The sequence below is a fragment of the Mchenga conophoros genome, linkage group LG4, assembly GCF_057382185.1.
Source record: "Mchenga conophoros isolate Kocher_MC1m ecotype Shallow Benthic linkage group LG4, M_conophoros_male_GT1.1, whole genome shotgun sequence".
In the NCBI taxonomy this organism is placed as follows: Eukaryota; Metazoa; Chordata; class Actinopteri; order Cichliformes; family Cichlidae; genus Mchenga; species Mchenga conophoros.
Genome location: NC_140529.1, coordinates 393,351 through 411,556, shown reverse-complemented (window position 1 = coordinate 411,556; position 18,206 = coordinate 393,351). Strand labels below are relative to the sequence as shown.

The 18,206-nt window shown below is 39.4% G+C and overlaps 1 pseudogene; it reads right to left on the bottom strand.

Moving 5' to 3' along the window:
- Positions 1–7,936: 7,936 nt before the first annotated feature.
- On the bottom strand, positions 7,937–14,342 carry LOC146575210 (sterile alpha motif domain-containing protein 3-like; annotated as a pseudogene).
- Between the last annotated feature and the right edge of the window lie 3,864 nt (positions 14,343–18,206).

Here is an 18,206-nt window from a genome sequence, read left to right as displayed (position 1 = left end):
TTGACTTTCATTCTATCGACAATTACTATTGATTGATTTTCATTACAAAAAAGATTTAATAGGTTCCTTTAAATAATAATAATAATAATAATAATAAAGAAGGAAAGAAGTCAAAAGTTATCTCGATGAATTATCAGATGAGTGCGTCATAAACTTTAACTCACCAAACTAGCAGCATAAATTATGAAACCAGATAAGGTTTTATCAAACTTAATTTAAATCTCTTCTTTCAGCCAATTGGAAACTGTCAATCACATGCTAGCTTTCTAAATTGCCACTCAGCCACCAAAACAAAAATGTTGTAAAAGGGCAGGGAGATGCAGAACTCAAGAGAAAAACTTTATCGCTCTGTTTCTTTTGAAGCTGATATAAAATTGTATCAAAAACTCACACAGACGCAAAAGATTTGGACGTTTTTGGAATTCTAGCAAGTGTGAAATGACTTGCTATTGTTGGGATTTCTGGTTTATATATTGGGGATTTTACCTTGCAATATAAGTCCTTTCATACAACACAATAAAACACAACAGAAATCAGAAGGTTTTTGTGATTTGGATTTTTATTTATTTATTCATTTTTTCTCTTCTTTTTTGGTCAGGTTAGTACGGTGGCCCTCAGAGGCCAAACGGACTGCAACTTTAGAAAACACCAGCGATAAGAAAAATGCTGTTTTGTTTTTCCTATTTCCGTTGTGTTTTGTGTGCTTTTGCAGCATTTTTCTTACTGCTGGTGTCCGTTTGGCCTCTCAGGGCCACCGTAGGGTTAGAGATTTTGATTAATTTCATTGAAGTATACTTTAGTTTTATTGTTTTACTTTGATGCTATAATAGATGTTTAGAAAATTCAGTTATATTTAAGATTATATAGCATCATGGCAAAACAACAGTCTCCTCAAGCTGCTTTATACTGTAAGGTGAAAACACTACAGAAAAAGCCAGAAAACCCCAACAATCCAAAGATCCCCTTTGAGCAAGCACTGGGCGACAGTGGGGAGGAAAAACTCCCTTTAGGAAGAAACCTCCAGCAGAACCAGGCTCAAGAAGGGGCGGCCATCTGCTGCGACCGGTTGGGGGTGATGGAAAGAGAATAGAGGGAGACAAGATGAAGTATACTTCTAATGGCCTATTCCAATTGGCGGTAATACATCATAAGAATTGAGGAAAGGTGGTGTTGATGGAGACTCTGGGGAAGGCCTTCGTCTGCCAGGGTGTTTTGGAGCCACTTGAATAAATTTAGTTTGCACTGGAGGTGGACGAGGTTTAATCTGTGGAAAGATCTGAGACGGAGTCGGAGTCTCCCCATAACATCTCCCCATCACGCCTCTATGGACCAACGGTGCGAGCTTTTGTCCTTTCTGTTTTTCTAATTTAAGCTGGAGTTGAACGTCTTTCACTCTAGATTTTAGATGACCTATCTCTTTTTCTTCATTGCCAGCTTTTCTGATCATCTGGTTCACTGGTCCAATGAGCTCCTGTTTTTGTTTGAATAAAGCGTATTCGGAAGACTTTACCATATCATTGTACTGCTTTTTAAATGATTCCAGCTCCCGTGTTTTATCTAGTAAAGCTGCATCTAGATCCTTGCATCTGGTACGTAGACAGTTCAGCTGTTTTTCAAGAAACAGCTGAACTGTTCCAACAAAGGGGATGCCTTCCACACCGTCTACGTATTTCTTTTTCAAGTTGTGGAATATATCCCTAAATTCCACCTTTTCTTTTTCTCTGAAGTGACCTGCATGTGGAAATGCCTTTTCAAAGGACAAAACGCACTGGTACAATTCCTCTTGGAAGTGGCGCTTTTTCTTTTCCAGGCAATTCGTTTTTTGTGTGAATATTTCTGTTTGCTTTTTTGTGGCGCGCAGTTGCTCTTCCAGTGAGATCTTTTCAGCCAGTGCCTGATTGTGTGCCGTTTTTACTTTATACCTGTCCACTGCTGTCTTTCTGTGGTTTTCCTGCTCTGTGCTTAGGGCCTTTTTTAGGTCTTCATTTTTCTTTTTCAAAGAATCAACTTCATCTTCGACCATAGCCTTCATTTTCTTTTCAAAGGCCAGAGCCCTAATATTTCTCTGACATTTCTGTTTGATCTCCATATTCTGGGCCTTTTGGTTGTCTATTACTTTGCCCATTTGATCTTTCTCGTCTGTTAATTCTTTCACGGTTTTATCCATCAATTCATTTTCGTCCTGTAACTTTGTATTACGTGTCAGAAGACCCTCAATCCAACACTGCGAGGATTGATGTTGTTCCTCGCGTTCTTTAACCGCATTGACGGCCACACCTCTACTATTTTTTACTGTTCTCTCAAGCTTTTCTATTTTGGAATCATACATTTCCATGACCTCTTCTAACTTTCTGTCTGCAGCATTGGCTTTGTCTTCGAGTTTTTTTTAGTATTTTCCTCGTAAAATTGCTGCATCTTATTTTTTTCCTCTTTGTGGCGTTTCAATAATAATTCAACAACTTGGCTGTTGTGAAATTCCTGACGTACCACCTTTTCTTTTGCTGTTTCCAGCAGTCCTTGCAGGACTTCGACTTCGTCCTCATCATCTGTGATTAGGTATTGAAACAGCTGTTTACTCCCCAGATGTTTGTGTCCTCAAAGAAATTCCATTTTGATTTATGTGAATGTATTGTGCAGGTACTTTCTCTGCTTCACCCTCATTGCTTGCTTTATCTGAGAACATAATCTGCCTTCTTTTAGCTTGGGGTAGGCCAACCCCACGACTCTCCACTGCTTCCACAAAGTAACCTCCGATAACCTTTGGGTCACTGTTAGTGTGTGCGGCCCGCAGCCAAATGATGTTGCGTGAGAAACCGTCGATGCATCCATTAATACATATCCCATATGGCTTTAGTTTGTCATAAGAGTCTATGTGCCACACAAAGTTAGGCCCCTGAGCAAAATATTGCCTCCTTCTGAGACGTGTGGTCTGGCGAACCTGGGAACCTAATGGGTCCAGTAAAGAGATGAGGATCCTGACGTCTTCTTTCCTGATCGCAGTGCCGTGTTGTTTGCACTTTGTAAACATCCACCGATAACCGTGATCCTTCCCAGGCCCTTGCAGTTGGTTCACAATAAAATCTATCCCGGCGTCCAGGTCGTACTTACGTCTGTAAAGCGACTTGGCTCTCAATATCCGGTTTAAATGTCTCTCCGTAATGATGGTTCCTTGCATTGCCAGGCTTTTCAAAATGCGTTTGTAGCTCATTCCCAGCCTAAAATAAAACTCAATCAGACTGTCTCTGTCCATGGTGTATAGGTTTAGCTTCTTTTAGCTTGGGGTAAGCCTCAGTTTATGTTTTAAATTAAAACGCTTGAAGACAAAGTGAACTCTGGACAAGCGTGCGGCCTACCTGAAGCCCAGGTGGGCTTGTTGATAATCACATTTTCACACTCATCTCGGGGCACATCCGTGGTGTTCTGGTGCCAGCCTGTCCCCTCTGTTTTTGTGGGGGTTTTCCCCACATACGAAAATGGCCGCTTCTGCCTGGAGGGAGTTTTTTATTTTTGCTTTGCAGCTGCACAGGATCTGTATAGAAGTTTTAAACACTTCTACTTTAGGCAAATTTATAATATTTTAGACGACAGCACTGTTACGAGTTCAAAAATTGGGGATGGAGACAAGAGGAAAAACCACAATAACAACACTGGTCCGGCCGGGTTAAGTCAAACGATGATTTTAATGATCACACGCGTGGGAGATGGACACTGTATGCAGACAGCCTCAGATCTCAAAATGGTGGAGCATTGATCAAACTCTTATAGCCTCTGGTGCCCCCACCTTATCATAAAAGCCTAAACATTCACATGCTTTCTCTCACACGGCGCCTAAGCTACGACCTTGGCTCCCTGTTTATCTGCTCCTGCTGAGATGGGGCAGAAAACTCCAGCATGTTCCGTTCTCTTCTAATCAGACAAATAAGGCGATGACTTTTCTGCAAACAGTATTTCTTATAACTCAGCAGTATAATGCATCATGAAACAATATCATCCATTCACAATAAATCAGCAGTGTAATGCAAATCAGTTTAACAAATGCAATAGTTATCACCCTCTCCTAATTCAGGAGAATAATGCAAACTAAAACTACATAATAATTCACAATCTTTAATTAGGGGTCTAACATGGCATAAAATAATATTATAAACCTCACAGCACATAAAACACTGTTTGCTTGGATGCGTGTGTTTGTGTGTAAAAAGTGAGATGTTCAGAGGTCTTGCTTCATGGTATCGAACAGCCCACACAAAACAGGTTCTTTATGATTTAATTTAAGTGCTGATGTAAACCACAATGTTCAGCAAACATCTATCAGGTCATTGGACTGTATTTTTTTAAAGCTTAAGTATGCGCACATGGGATATATTAAAAACTGACAAGCCGTTTGAACACATGATGTGAAATCACTTAATCAACCTGCTGGATTTTCCAAAAGTTAAAATATTTATACTACTTTGGCACATTGCTCTTAACTTATTAAGGTGGCTATTAGTGAGGGTCATGATAATCAATTCAATTGAGCAGAAGTGACATTCTTACTTCGATTCGTCCAAATTCATGTGAGTTCCAGTCTGTTCAGCCTGTTTCTGTGTAGCACCAAGCAGTAGACCTAAACCTGGATGTGCTTCTGGGTTCTGCCTCTAATGAAAACGGATGAGTGTAAAATGCAACCATTGTTTGTAGTTTGCTGCCACCTAAAGAAACTGATGGACATTATGAACAATGCTGGGCATCCTCTGCACACGGCCATAAACAATCAGAAGAGTCTGTTCAGTGACAGGTTGCTTCTCCCCAAGACAAGAACTAACAGACTTAAAAACTCCTTTGTCCCACACGCCATCAAACTGTTTAACTCCTCTCGGGAGGGGAGAGGGAGGGGAAACAGGAGGACAAAGGAGGGGGGAACAACTAAGCTGTAGTGCCTCTTCACCTCACTGTACAATACCTTGTGCAATACTTTTTGTAAATAGTCAACAGTGCAATAGACTCAATACTTGAAATGTGCAATTCACTTGTATTTTTATTTTTTATTCCTATTTATTCTATTTATCCCCTTTGTATATTTTATTTATATTTGTCTCTGTATTTATATATGTGTGTGTGTGTGTGTGTGTGTGTGTGTGTGTGTGTGTGTGTGTGTGTGTATATATATATATATATATATATAACAATTCTGTAACTGTAACTTCGGTCGTTGCTGTGCTTTTTGGAAGTCGAATTTCCCAGAGGAACCCACCCGAGGGATTAATAAAGTTCTATCTTATCTTATCTCTTACCTACTGAGTGAAAAAAGAACTGAAGTTGTAAAAAGTCAGTATTCCTAATGATAGGCTTCGTTTTGTTTCAGTTTCAGTTCACTATACAGCTCATCAAACTGTTTTCCCTTTACGTTTTGATATAATAGCTTTTTAGTACTACTGAGACACATACTGCCTTTTTCTTCCGTTAGAGTAATATTTTCTTGAGCTGTGTAACTGGATTTGTTCAAACATAGAGGTAGTTTGGATTCACTGACACAGGAGCCATACGCCCTTTCTGCAGTTTCTATGCTTCCTTAGCTCGTTTATGTCGCCATTGTTAATCCTGTCCTGTGCAAAGAAAAGCCCAAGCTACACTTGTCTGACTGACAGAAGGTTCAAGAGAAGGACATTTGCTCTCAACTCTTTCCCTGTTGAAATGTTATTCCAAGCAAGTGAGTTTCCTACAGGGTATGGAGGGTTAGTATGTGTTAATGATTTCAGTGTCATGCAGGGGAAAGTAGCATTCAGTGGAAGCTTCTCGGTGATTGTTTTAAATCCAAATATGACCCTTATTTGTGGCGCATGTTAGCATACAGTCAGCTCAGGAGTTAGTATCAGTCATGTGGTTGTCACGAGGTTGCGCACAGCATCACCGGCAAGAGGGCTTGGTTTGAGAGGTTTTTGGCATCTGTGATGTGATTTACAACCATCCACCCATGTACAGTAAGAAGCTGCACTCACAACCGTGGGCATCAGCAAGTTGGTGAAATTTAAACAAAACAGCATTCCATCTGAAACTCTCTTATTGTACCCAAAATACAAATTTTAGTGATTACATGTGGCTTCATTAATTATGTTCAAAAGGATGAATACATAACGCAAGTAATAACTTTATAATCAGTCAGTGAATGAAGGAGCTCAAGAGTGCAAATATAGTTGCAATAAAGTGACAAATATGCCCTTTTATGTCAAACAAAGACCGAAATAAGTGGCATCAGTGTGAGGATGAAAATGAGCGATCCAACCTCACACTGCAGATATCAGGGCAACGCACAGTGGGGGGGCGGGGGAGGGGGGTTGCAGTCTGCGCGCACAAGAGGGCTAACAACGCTGTGAGTGACAGAATCCACCCAAACTGAGGAACAGCTTCTTCCCCAGAGCTGAAGCCTGCACTGTTTGCACTATAATATAATATAATATAATATAATATAATATAATATAATATAATATAATATAATATAATATAATATAATATAATATAATATGTTGCTATTTAATGTTTTTTGTTCGTGTTGCAGCTGCTCTGTGAGCCAAGCTTTCGTTGTCTAAATTCAATGGAAATATATCTCTGCACCACACGATGGCGATAGATTCTCACAGTCTGTGCTCTGCTTCCGCCACCAGTCATCTTTAAATCTTTTTTTTATTCAATGAAACCTTTATTTAACTCGCAGCATTACTTAAAAAAATCATATTTAAATACAAAAAAAATTACATGAACGACAGTAGTAGAAAATTGATAAAATAACACCAAATAAATATATTTACAAATGATAGCAACATCAATGGAATAAAACCATGAACACCAGCAGAAGGAGAAAGAGGCCTGTATCTACATTATTACTCTGGCAGCTCTCAGTCTCCATACAGACAGGACACGTTGCAGCGTAATTGCAGACAGGTGCGTGGGCCTGAGCTCCGCCCAGGCAGAATGACGAGTGGAAGAAAGCAGCAACACAATAAACATATGTAACCTTGCGGAGCCGGCCGGGCAGACATCGAGACCGTGACAGAGTGCAAAACTTTTATACTTGACAACACACACAAAAACCCCCACACACAACAAAAATCAGAATTTTTGTGATTTGGATTTTTATTTAAAGGTGAAACCTTTTTTCTTTTCTTTTTTTTGCCAGATTCGACATTTTGATTAATTTCATTGAAGTATACTTTAGTTTTTTTGTTTTACTTTGATGCTATAATAGATGTTTAGAAAATTCAGTTATATTTAAGATTATATAGCATCATGGCAAAACAACAGTCTCCTCAAGCTGCTTTATACTGTAAGGTGAAAACACTACAGAAAAAGCCAGAAAACCCCAACAATCCAATGATCCCCTTTGAGCAAGCACTGGGCGACAGTGGGGAGGAAAAACTCCCTTTAGGAAGAAACCTCCGGCAGAACCAGGCTCAAGAAGGGGCGGCCATCTGCTGCGACCGGTTGGGGGTGATGGAAAGAGAATAGAGGGAGACAAGATGAAGTATACTTCTAATGGCCTATTCCAATTGGTGGTAATACATCATAAGAATTGAGGAAAGGTGGTGTTGATGGAGACTCTGGGGAAGGCCTAGTCAAGCTCAGTTTTAAGCTTTTCAACTTCATCAATCATTCACACTCAGAAATTAAAGTACAGAAATGTACCTATAGGGGTACAATGGCTTGTCACTGGGGTGGTACCCTCTAAGGTACCGTTCTGTACCCTAAACTGTGGGTACTGATTTGTACCCTTGTAATTTGTACCTTTTACATGTCAAACCTGTACTTTAAAGGGCAAAGTTGTACCCTTAGTATAAAGTACAAAAAAGAACCCTTAAAAGGAGTACAAAAATGTCTTTCTAAAGGTTCAGTATCTAAACACAGATTTCCTACATTTTTCCTCTCAAGATTTGAAAAATTGAAGATACAAAGTCAAAAATACTTGTCACATTTATTACCTTCTTAAATACATTGCTTAACTGTTACATACAAACTGTTATCAACAGAGTATGTGTCATAAGCTGCAACATCAATTTCCTGTCCAGGTTTTAGCAACGTCCATTCACTATCAACTCTAACACTGTATGAATGAAAATGGTTGTCATATAACAGAGGAATGAGAATTTTTCCACAAAAGACCCACATTGTGTCAATATTAAATATGTACTTAATTTGCCAGAACAGAGGAATCTTCTCTGAATGCAGTACATCAATGACAAACACATCTCTTACACAGTATTTGACACTGTTCACAATTACTTCTGACACACGCTGGAAAGCTTTCTTAGCACTATCAACTTCAGAAAAGCCACAATAGACTGTCAGTGCTTGTTGCAGTTCCAGTGGTAATGACAAAAATGGTGTAGTCACACTTTTTCCAAAAACATTTTCAAATTCACCAAGTAAACTTTTGTTAGAAAACTCCCAGCACTGTCTGAACTGATGTCTGTTGCTCAAAGTTGTAGCAATGTTCATAAAATTTCTACAATTGCGGGACAACGTTTTGAAATACTGGTGCTTACTTTCAAATCTCATACACCATAACAAACGTAGAGGGCCGAACATTTCAATCAGTCTTGCATAGTGGATTAAATAATGACACTTTGGTGTAATTACATCCCCAAATACACTTTTCAGTTTTGTGAGAAACTCATGGACAAGCAACTTCAACAATAAAATATTCTCTTTTCGCACTTTTTTAGCCATTACAATCTCTGTTATTTCACGACATAGAAGAAAAACATGCCAATATTTACAATTAGGTGGCACACGGTCTGCCATCAGAAATGGCAGCAATCTGAACAGGCACCACTTTTGAGATGCTGATCCAACAATACCAACACTCTGTAGTCTTTCTGATAACTGTACTGGTTTGTTTGTTTTGTCATTCTGACCAATGGGCATTTTTTGCAATTCTTCATTGATCTCTCTAATTGTAATATGCTTCTCAGTGTGGGCTTTACAAATCACTAGTTTCATAACTAGAGGAACTACACCTTCCAACAGATCATGCATTACATCAGGTGGTAAAGCTTGTGTAACACTGAAATAACTCAGTCTGTCAAAAGGACATGAACTATTTACACCATATATTGTTTTATCATCCGGAAATTCTTGGATTCGTGCAAGATGATACTGGTGAACCTCTGATGTTCTTAAAACAAAGCTTTCTTCCTCAAAGGATTGTTTCATATCTTCATAAGAAGCCATGCAATACCGACAAATTCTACCAGTGTTAAATGACATAGAAAAACCACCAATCATGTGAGCTGATAAATTATCACAAGATAAAGTTGCAAGAGCAGCATGAATAGTGTGTTCAGTTTTATCAATGGTAAAAGTAAAGCCATCAGTGGAAAGTTTTTCCAAATCATCAAGCAAAGGTTTAAGGATAACATGCCAACCACACCGCTTAACGAAAGAATAGCGTACCAATAACGCTAGATGAATGTGCCTCTGCTGAGAAGTGTACCTTTTGTCCAAATTGCCTACAGTGTAATAAAATGCACTAAGTTTGTGTTTGGATCATTTAGATCCTAGAGGATTAAGTACTTCAAATTCATCCTCATAAAAATGGAGTCGCAGTGCATTTGGGTTATCCTTGAAGAATTGATGATGTCTGAAGATTTCTCCATCAGAGTAATCTGTTAGAAATTCATCAGTTTCCGAATTGCCACTTGAAAAAATGTGATCTTTTATGTCTTCATGAGAAAGATAATTTTTTAGCACCTTATCAACAGGCACATATGAATACGAGCTAACTGTATGACCCACAGAGTCTCTTAATTTGCAATGAACAGGCTCTGTCATGTTGATCTTTGATTTGCAATGTTCTTTGACTAAATAAGGAGATCGAATAGCTGTTGAAGCCTTCTCAAAAAATTCATTTGAATGCAGGACATTTTTAACCTCTGGACACAAAGACACGTCAAGACCCATTTTCTCTAAATGATATGCTATAAAAGCATCGTAGTTCTCCTTGAAAAAACACATCAGAAAATTTACGTCTTCCACAATTTCTTCCTGAACAGAGACCGGTAAAGAATTTTTCTCTCTGCACTTAAGAATGAACTTGAAAAGATTGTCTCTGAAATTTATCAAAAATTCATCCCAGGATGGAGGGGTTTCAATATTTTCAGTTATGTCATTTGCAAATTCATTTGGGTGTGGACTGACTACCTCCTGCTCATTTTCATCTAAGTCTTTATGGGGACACAACACTTGCTCTCTGTGTTTCCTATACACATGTCGTCTGAAAGATTCATATTTTTTGAAGGAAGAACAGCAGTCACTGAGTCCACAGGTTATATCAAAATTGGCATCATGGGAATGAATAAGTCCTATGTGCTGAATAAGCTTTGTCAAACTAAAGGTTCTTCTGCCACATTTGGAGCACTGATATGGCTGAGGCATGGTGGTCAATACAGAAGATTTATTTGTCTGGTGACTGTGATTGGCAGAGGCCGGTCCTCACCCTCATCTATTTTCACAATGTACTTTTGGAGAAAAATCAGGGTGTTCTTCAGATGTTTTGGATAAGCAAGGTTGAAGACAAAATACAAGCAGAAATAAGAGATGATTCCTTCAAAAATACACGAGCTTCTGCACACTTCACTGCCATCCAACTTCACAATGTTTGGAGCGCTTCTGGAGAACACTGGTTTCCAGTCTTCATGAAGTAGCTGAACAGTTGGATAGGGGGTTTTCGGATGAACCTTTGAAGTCAAAAGAGAAGGTAGAGGAAAGCAATATCTTAGTCTCTTAACAAAAGATACATTTGTTTTCCTTTTATATAGACTAAATATTTTAATACACACACCTCTCCAAGTATGACAAAGAGATCCAGTTTCTCCTTGAAGACGTATGGCAGGAATAAAAGTGCAGCCCTTGTGTCAAGATCTGCCAAAAAAACAACAAAACACAAGATCACCCATGCATTTTATCTGGCATTTCCAGTTACCTATAAAAATTATATAAAATGGAAGCCTTGAAGTTAAAAAAAAAAAGCAAATACCTGGTAGGTCATCAGTGAGAGCCTCCTCTCTTGCATCAAGGTAGAGCTGGTAGAGTGGGGTTTTCCCTCGTGTAAGGCCAATCACCTTCGCTGGCTTACATTACCCGTTGTTGGTTGGATCCACCTGAGTTCGTTGCACAGCTACAAGTAAAAAATTCATTTTCAGTACAAAATAACAGTGTATGAAAATGAAATAATCTAAAGTTGATATTAATTATGTATGGTGCTGCATAATTATTTTTTTTATAGAATTTAACAACAATACTGTAAGAAGTTACATGAACATACAAAAAAAGGAAAGAGGGACAGATGAAGAAAGCAAGGTCAAGGGCAAATAAAATATACTACTATAAACATGTTAAATGTGACAGCTATTTCCAAGTTCAATTCAGCTTTCTGACTTACACCAGTAGGCATCCCTAAGAAGGGGTACTTCTTCAACACATCTTCCACAGGCATACCATTTGCAATTTCTTTCTGCCGCCAAGCAAACGTTTGCTGCATACGGTTATGAACCACCATGGTATCTGGTTGCATCTTCTGATATTGGCACTGTATGACCTTTAAGTGGGCGTCTATGGATAATAAATCCTCTCCTTGGACGCATGGTCCCTTGAAAGAAAGCAAGAGTGAGAAGAGAAAGTCAAAACAGATTAGAAACCCAACATAAGACTAAATATACAATTAGAGCTGACACGATCTGTGCATCACAAAGAACTCGTATCGGTTAAAGTTAACCGATACCATGAACCAATATTTAAAATATGGAAACTCTGAAATAATTTCACATAAAATCTTAATTGTTAACTTGAAATTTTAGTTTTGGAGTCATATTTAAAATGGGTTTTTTTTGTTTTTGTTTTTTAAATCTAGTTCACCCTCTTTTAGCGCCTTCCAATTAATAATTTTTTGTGAGGTAGAAGTATTAGCACTGGTACTTTGTATTAGCAAGTGCTCTAATCCAAGTATTGGTATTGTTTCGGTTTGAAAAAAGGTACAGTTGCATCCCTAATCCTTAGTTTTAGATGTAATAACAGAGGCAAGAACATTTTATAGCTCAAGGTGTCCCTCACACCAACCTGACAAACATTTCTCTGACTTGTTCGTTGACATTTATTAGGCTGCCCTCTCCTCGTAGAACCAAACTTCTCCTTACAACGCCTCACTGCCTCACTGTCGACTAGTGGTGCCCGCTCTGATTTGAATTTACGTCTCAAAGACATATGCCATGTGTGCTTGTTGAACAGAAACATAAGTTACTGTAAAAACAATCTACACAAAATACACCCAACAAAGAATCAGTAAACATATGTTACAGAGTATAGCATGGTGGAAAAGGATGGAGAGAATCCCCCACTAAGCTTTTGGGTTGGCATTTCTTTAGATTTTGTTTTGTATTAATTGCATGCTTTGGTGTTTTTTTGTGTTTGATGTGAGGTGTGGGCCACACCCATGTGGGAGTGGAGATTCTACTCTAGTCCAGCTGCCAGCTATTTGGAGTTGAATACAGGGAGCAGCTGATTGGGGAGGATTGGAGCCCTTCTCTATAAAGGGGAGAGGAAACAGGAAGTAGGGGTTGTCGTTGTTTTTTTTAGTAGGACACTGGTGAAGCAGGGAAGCCTCGAAGATCCAGGATGAAGTGTGCACATTTTAATGGAAAAGATTTTTAACCTGGCCTGGTTTTGCTTTTAAAATAAACTGAGGATGTTGGAGGGAGGACTCATTCTTATTGGGATGTGAGTGGATGTGCTGGAAGGCAGGAAAACAAACACTGGACTGGAGACTCTCTGTGCCCCTGACAAGGAAACTGGACCAGTTTTGGGGAAGTTCCAGCTCCCAGGATGTGATCTGGAGACCCAGCCTCGAACGAAGTCAGGCCTGAAAAGGCTAACAACCCTGACCGCGGTGGCTTTGGGCCTTGGATTCCTGGCCAGAGTTGTGTCTTCAGCCAGTAGTTTTACCCGGAGAAAGAACAAATAAATCTTGTGTAACCCATTACAGTGTGCGTGTGGTGGTTCGTTACTGGTCAATATTAGAGCTACTACTTTCTTGTACGGAGGCCATTTTGGGCCTTACGTAACACATACTTCATACAAACCTACTGAGAGGCTACAGATTGTCTTACTAACAAAACAAGATCGAAAAAAGCTTCACTTTTACTTTGTAATCTTGAAGGAACCTTATGCTAATTTTAAATTTAACTTACATAACCATTTCCCTCATGATCCTTGAGGAAAGGATACTTCGTTACCAGCGTCTTCACAGCTTGCACATATTCAGAATTTGTGGGATACCTGTAATATCAGAAGAAACAGAAGTGTTAGAGCAACTGCTGACAAACAAACTTTATCAAGTGTTAGTTATTGTTTCTTAGTAATGTAGCGTTTATTTTCAATATGACAGATTCAGCTTTTTCTAAAGCAACAAGCTAACATTACCCTGATTAACTTACATAGTATACTGTGCCACAGCTTCATATAGAACTCTGATTATTGTGTGTCTGTCCCTTGGATTTTTATGGCACGGTTCTTTGTTGTCCAGTTTTAGTTGCAGATTTTTGGGAAATCTTGGAATTTCAAAAGAGGCTGGCAGTCTCAAAGTATTTTCATTGCTGTGAAAACAGTTAAGTGTTTGTTTTTATTGCATGAATTGAAGTATAAAACACTACAGTAACAATACATATGGTAGAAACAATGATCATATTAACTAAATCCTAAAAGTGCATAACGGCCAACATGTATGCTTCAGACATACTAACTTCATTATAAATAAGAAAATACCTTATTGAAGTTGACGAAGTAGATGGTTGCCAGTCTTCTGGAGAGACAGTCTGTAGAGTCAGACTGACTGAAGATTCCTTCATCCTTGACACAAACTGGTTGAATTTAACCTGCTTTTTGAAGGATCCTTGGAAAAGGTATGCAACCATAGTCTCAGTAAGACCGCAGTCAACTGTGTCACCATCAACCTCATTGTCTGCAAGATAAATGGTAGTACAAACTCTAAATTCAATGTAAGGATATTTATCACCACATTTTTACATGGGTAAAAACCGTATATCACACACATTAAAACCTTTTGTACAACTTCTTTCAGTTCAAAGAAATATTCATTTAAAAAAAATCAGTAAATTAAATAAAATAAACCAAATCTTTAGAGTGAATCCTCTCGATATGCAAAGTTTTCATTTTTAAATTTAGATGTTTGTTTGGGACTACTGGACACAGGAGAGCAGAGTCTGAGCATGCTTTTGTGCCCTTTCAAGTTTGGAAGAAAAAAAAGACTAGAATGCTGTAATGTGTTAATATTCACTACTAAGGTGACTCCTTTCTCCAGATTTCCGACAGTTTCTGCCGTCTGTTCTTTCAGACCGATTACTTATAGTGATAACACCGTATTACAAGCTCAGATTACATGCTGAAAAAGTTCCCACATTGCTTAAAACGCGACTATCAAACCCCAGCTGCGACACCCTTGTTATATATTAAACAAGTGCGGCGTCAAGATATTTCCTTTAAACGTTATTATCAGCTGCCCATGTGTGTTAATGGCCTTGGAATGGATGTAAAAACGTGATTTTATTAAACCATTAATACACTAACGGTAAACTGCATTCAGCTACCAGGGAATCAAATTTCGCGCCGGTGTTCCAGATCTACTGGCGTTTAGATCAACTGGCGTTGGTCGAACAGATGTGTGGCAGTCTTGCGTTTCAGGAGCTGCTACCGACAAACCAGCAAAAAAACGCCAAATGTGTCATCTGTGACACTTGTGAGGTTATCTCAAACACACTCCGTCAGTCTTGATGCTGTTGAACAACAAAATGTTTAAAATGTGGCGAGTTTATCTGGTGATATCCTCATGCGCGACGCGATCGCGAAAACAGCAAACAAGTAACACCACGCCGATGTTGTTCACAGGACAGCAAGAGTAAACGATCGGGAGACTCTTGTCGTCGTTATCGTTCCGCTCGCACGTTTTATTTCTCCGGTTTCAGCGTTTTTGCTTCACAACTAAAGCGAGCAGTTTACTTTGTGCACTAACATGGAGTCGAGTCAACCAGCGCCACCTCTGGCCAAGTGCCACAGCCTACAGCCAGATCAACCTGTGACACACATCTGCACCACGTTTGAATTCGTGTCATGCACATTTGTACCTTTCAACTGTGTCTGTTTGTGCGTCATGCAAATAAACCTTTGAAATGAATGAAATGATATCATATATTCCTTATTGGCCTACATTTGTACAAAATTCCAAATTATATACACAAAGTCATAGACATCACCACTCCAATTGGTCATCATGATTTTGATATTCTCTTTTTCCATAACAATGAAATACGCCTTGGACAAATATGACACATCAATATTTCATTAGTGTTGTCACATCACATCCTGTAAGCATCATCTGCCTGTGTCCTTTCCCTGGAAATGAATATTTCCAGCCAATATTGGCAATCCATCAACATGGCTGGAGAGTTGGTAGTTATATACAGTCTGTATAAGTGTGGTTAATCTAATGAAGATTTGTAAGGAGACGGCAGTTACTGTGAATTCACAGCAGTTACACAGTGATTAGTAATAAACAGTCAGTGAGTGTGAGTGGATATGACTGTTCCCACCACTAACACATGGCCCTACGCTGTGTTCACTGCATCATTCCATGTTTGGCACTGATCACCACCTGCACTCATGTATATATCTATCTATCTACTTAGCACTTTTAATTCTTATTTTTATTTTCATGTCTATTTAAGCTTAATTTATAACAGTATGTTTGCACTGAAGCACCGCAGCAATTTCCTAATATCCTAACTCCTAACTAGAAGGGGGAATTATGTTAAAATGCTCTTCATAGACTACAGCTCTGCATTTAACACCATAATTCCCTCCACACTCACCACCAAGCTGGAGCATCTGGGACTCAGCTCATCTATGTGTCAGTGGATCTCCAACTTCCTAACTGGCAGACCACAGGCAGTAAGGATGGGCGGACATGTCTCAGCCTCCACCACTCTCAGCACTGGAGCCCCCCAGGGGTGTGTTCTGAGCCCCCTGCTGTACTCTTTGTACACATATGACTGTGTGGCCACTACCAGCTCCACCACCATCATCAAGTTTGCTGACGACACCGTCGTGGTGGGCCTGATCTCTGATAACAACGAGACGGCCTACCTGAAGGAGATTAGGAATCTGGAAAACTGGTGCCAGTGGAGAGAGTGGACAGCTTCAAATACCTCGGAGTTCACATCACGCAGGACCTGTCATGGTCCTGTCACATCAACACCGTGGTGAAAAAGGCCCGACAGCGTCTCTACCACCTCAGACGCTTGAGAGACTTCCAACTGCCCTCCAAGGTGCTCAGGAACTTTTACTCGTGCACCATAGAGAGCATCCTGGCGGGAAACATCTTAACCTGGTTCGGGAACAGCACCATGCAGGACAGACGAGCTCTACAGAGGGTTGTGCGGTCAGCTGAGCGCACCATCCGCTCCGAGCTCCCTGACCTGCACTCAATCTACAGCAGGCGGTGCTGGACCAAGGCCAGGAAGATCGTGAAGGACCTCAGCCATCCCAACAACAGACTGTTCTCTCTGTTGAGGTCAGGAAAGCGATTCCGCTCCCTGAAGACCAACACAGAGAGACTGAGGAGGAGCTTCTTCCCGCAGGCGATACGGTCTCTCAATCACACCACCACACAGTACTGACCCACACATATGGTTCTTACACACACACTGGACTTTCTGGACATTGTTTTTGCACAACACTGGTCACTATATTCTTCATTTCCGGTTAATACTTGTACAGCTGCTGTTATTGTGTATATATTTATTTATATTTAGATTTCTTCATACATTCTTATATAGTTCTATATTGTGTATTTTGTTGTACAGTTATTTCATTTTTAACCTTAATTTATATTTTATTCCTTCCTAGTTAAATTTACCCTTTTTAATTTTTCATATTTATTTCCTATCTTATTCATAGCCTTTTCCTTTTTTGTTCTCTTTAGGTCACGAGCAGTTGTCCAAGCATTTCACTACATATCGTACTGTGTATGACTGTGTACGTGACAAATAAAATTTGAATTTGAATTTGAATTTTTGAATTTAATGTTGTAAACCCGCTCAACATTTGGCAATAAAACCCATTCTGATTCTGATTCTGATATAAGAAAGTCAGTGACTCAGGTGTGTCGCTTGCTTTGTCATCTGTTTGTGAGACTGTAGGAGACGTAGAAATCTTTTGTTTTAAATCTTAGTTAGGAAGGTTCCTGTTTGAAAACAAGCACTTTTTGTGAGAAATGCAAGAAGTACATCTGCAGAAAGCACACCGTTACATTCTGTCCATCATGTGGACAAAATCGAAAATGTTGAGCATTGAAAAACTGAGAACGTTGGGCAAGTTCAAAAGAAATGTGTTTGTAAGAACGAAAAACCAAATTGTTCCTAAAATAGTTATGGAAAGTCTAACTGTTGTATGTCTGTGTTCTACATGTTTATCTAATCGAAAATAAAGGTGCTATTGTTTTATTGCAGTTTTTGGATAATTCTGAGTGGATTTACACAGTACGGGTCAAAATGACCCGCAACAAAATGTCATTTTTTTGTTCTTCAACATAATACAAGGGTTCATTTCCAAAACTTGCTTATGATCTTCAATTTGTAGCAGATCCACTATCACACAGCAGCTGGAGCAGTTTCAAATGGGGGTCAGTCCACTGCTGCCACCTGTGGCCAAGTGCCACAGCCTACTACTAGATTAACTTGTGACACATCTGCACCTGCTGCTATGATCACAGTGAGTAGAGGCTGAGTGGCTGCACTTACCCCGGGTACATCCAAATCTACCCACAAACATGTTGAAAGATGCAATGGCAGCAATGTGGATTGTCAACACTAAAAACAATCAGTAAGCAAAGACAACAGGGATCAATTTTTACTGTTTATTTAATACCCACAACATTTGTAGTCGCCTTCGGCACAGGGAAAGTCCACACACACTGTGTGGTACCACTTTCCACAGAAGGTGCAATCTGCAAGATTGAATGAGATTGTCAGAGTCATTGTCTGACTGTTTATTACTAATCACCTGCTGTACATTCACAGTAACTGCCATCTCCTTACAAATGTTTATTAGATTAACCACACTGTATATAACAACCAACTCTAAAATGTTTGTTCGCAGAGAAAAGA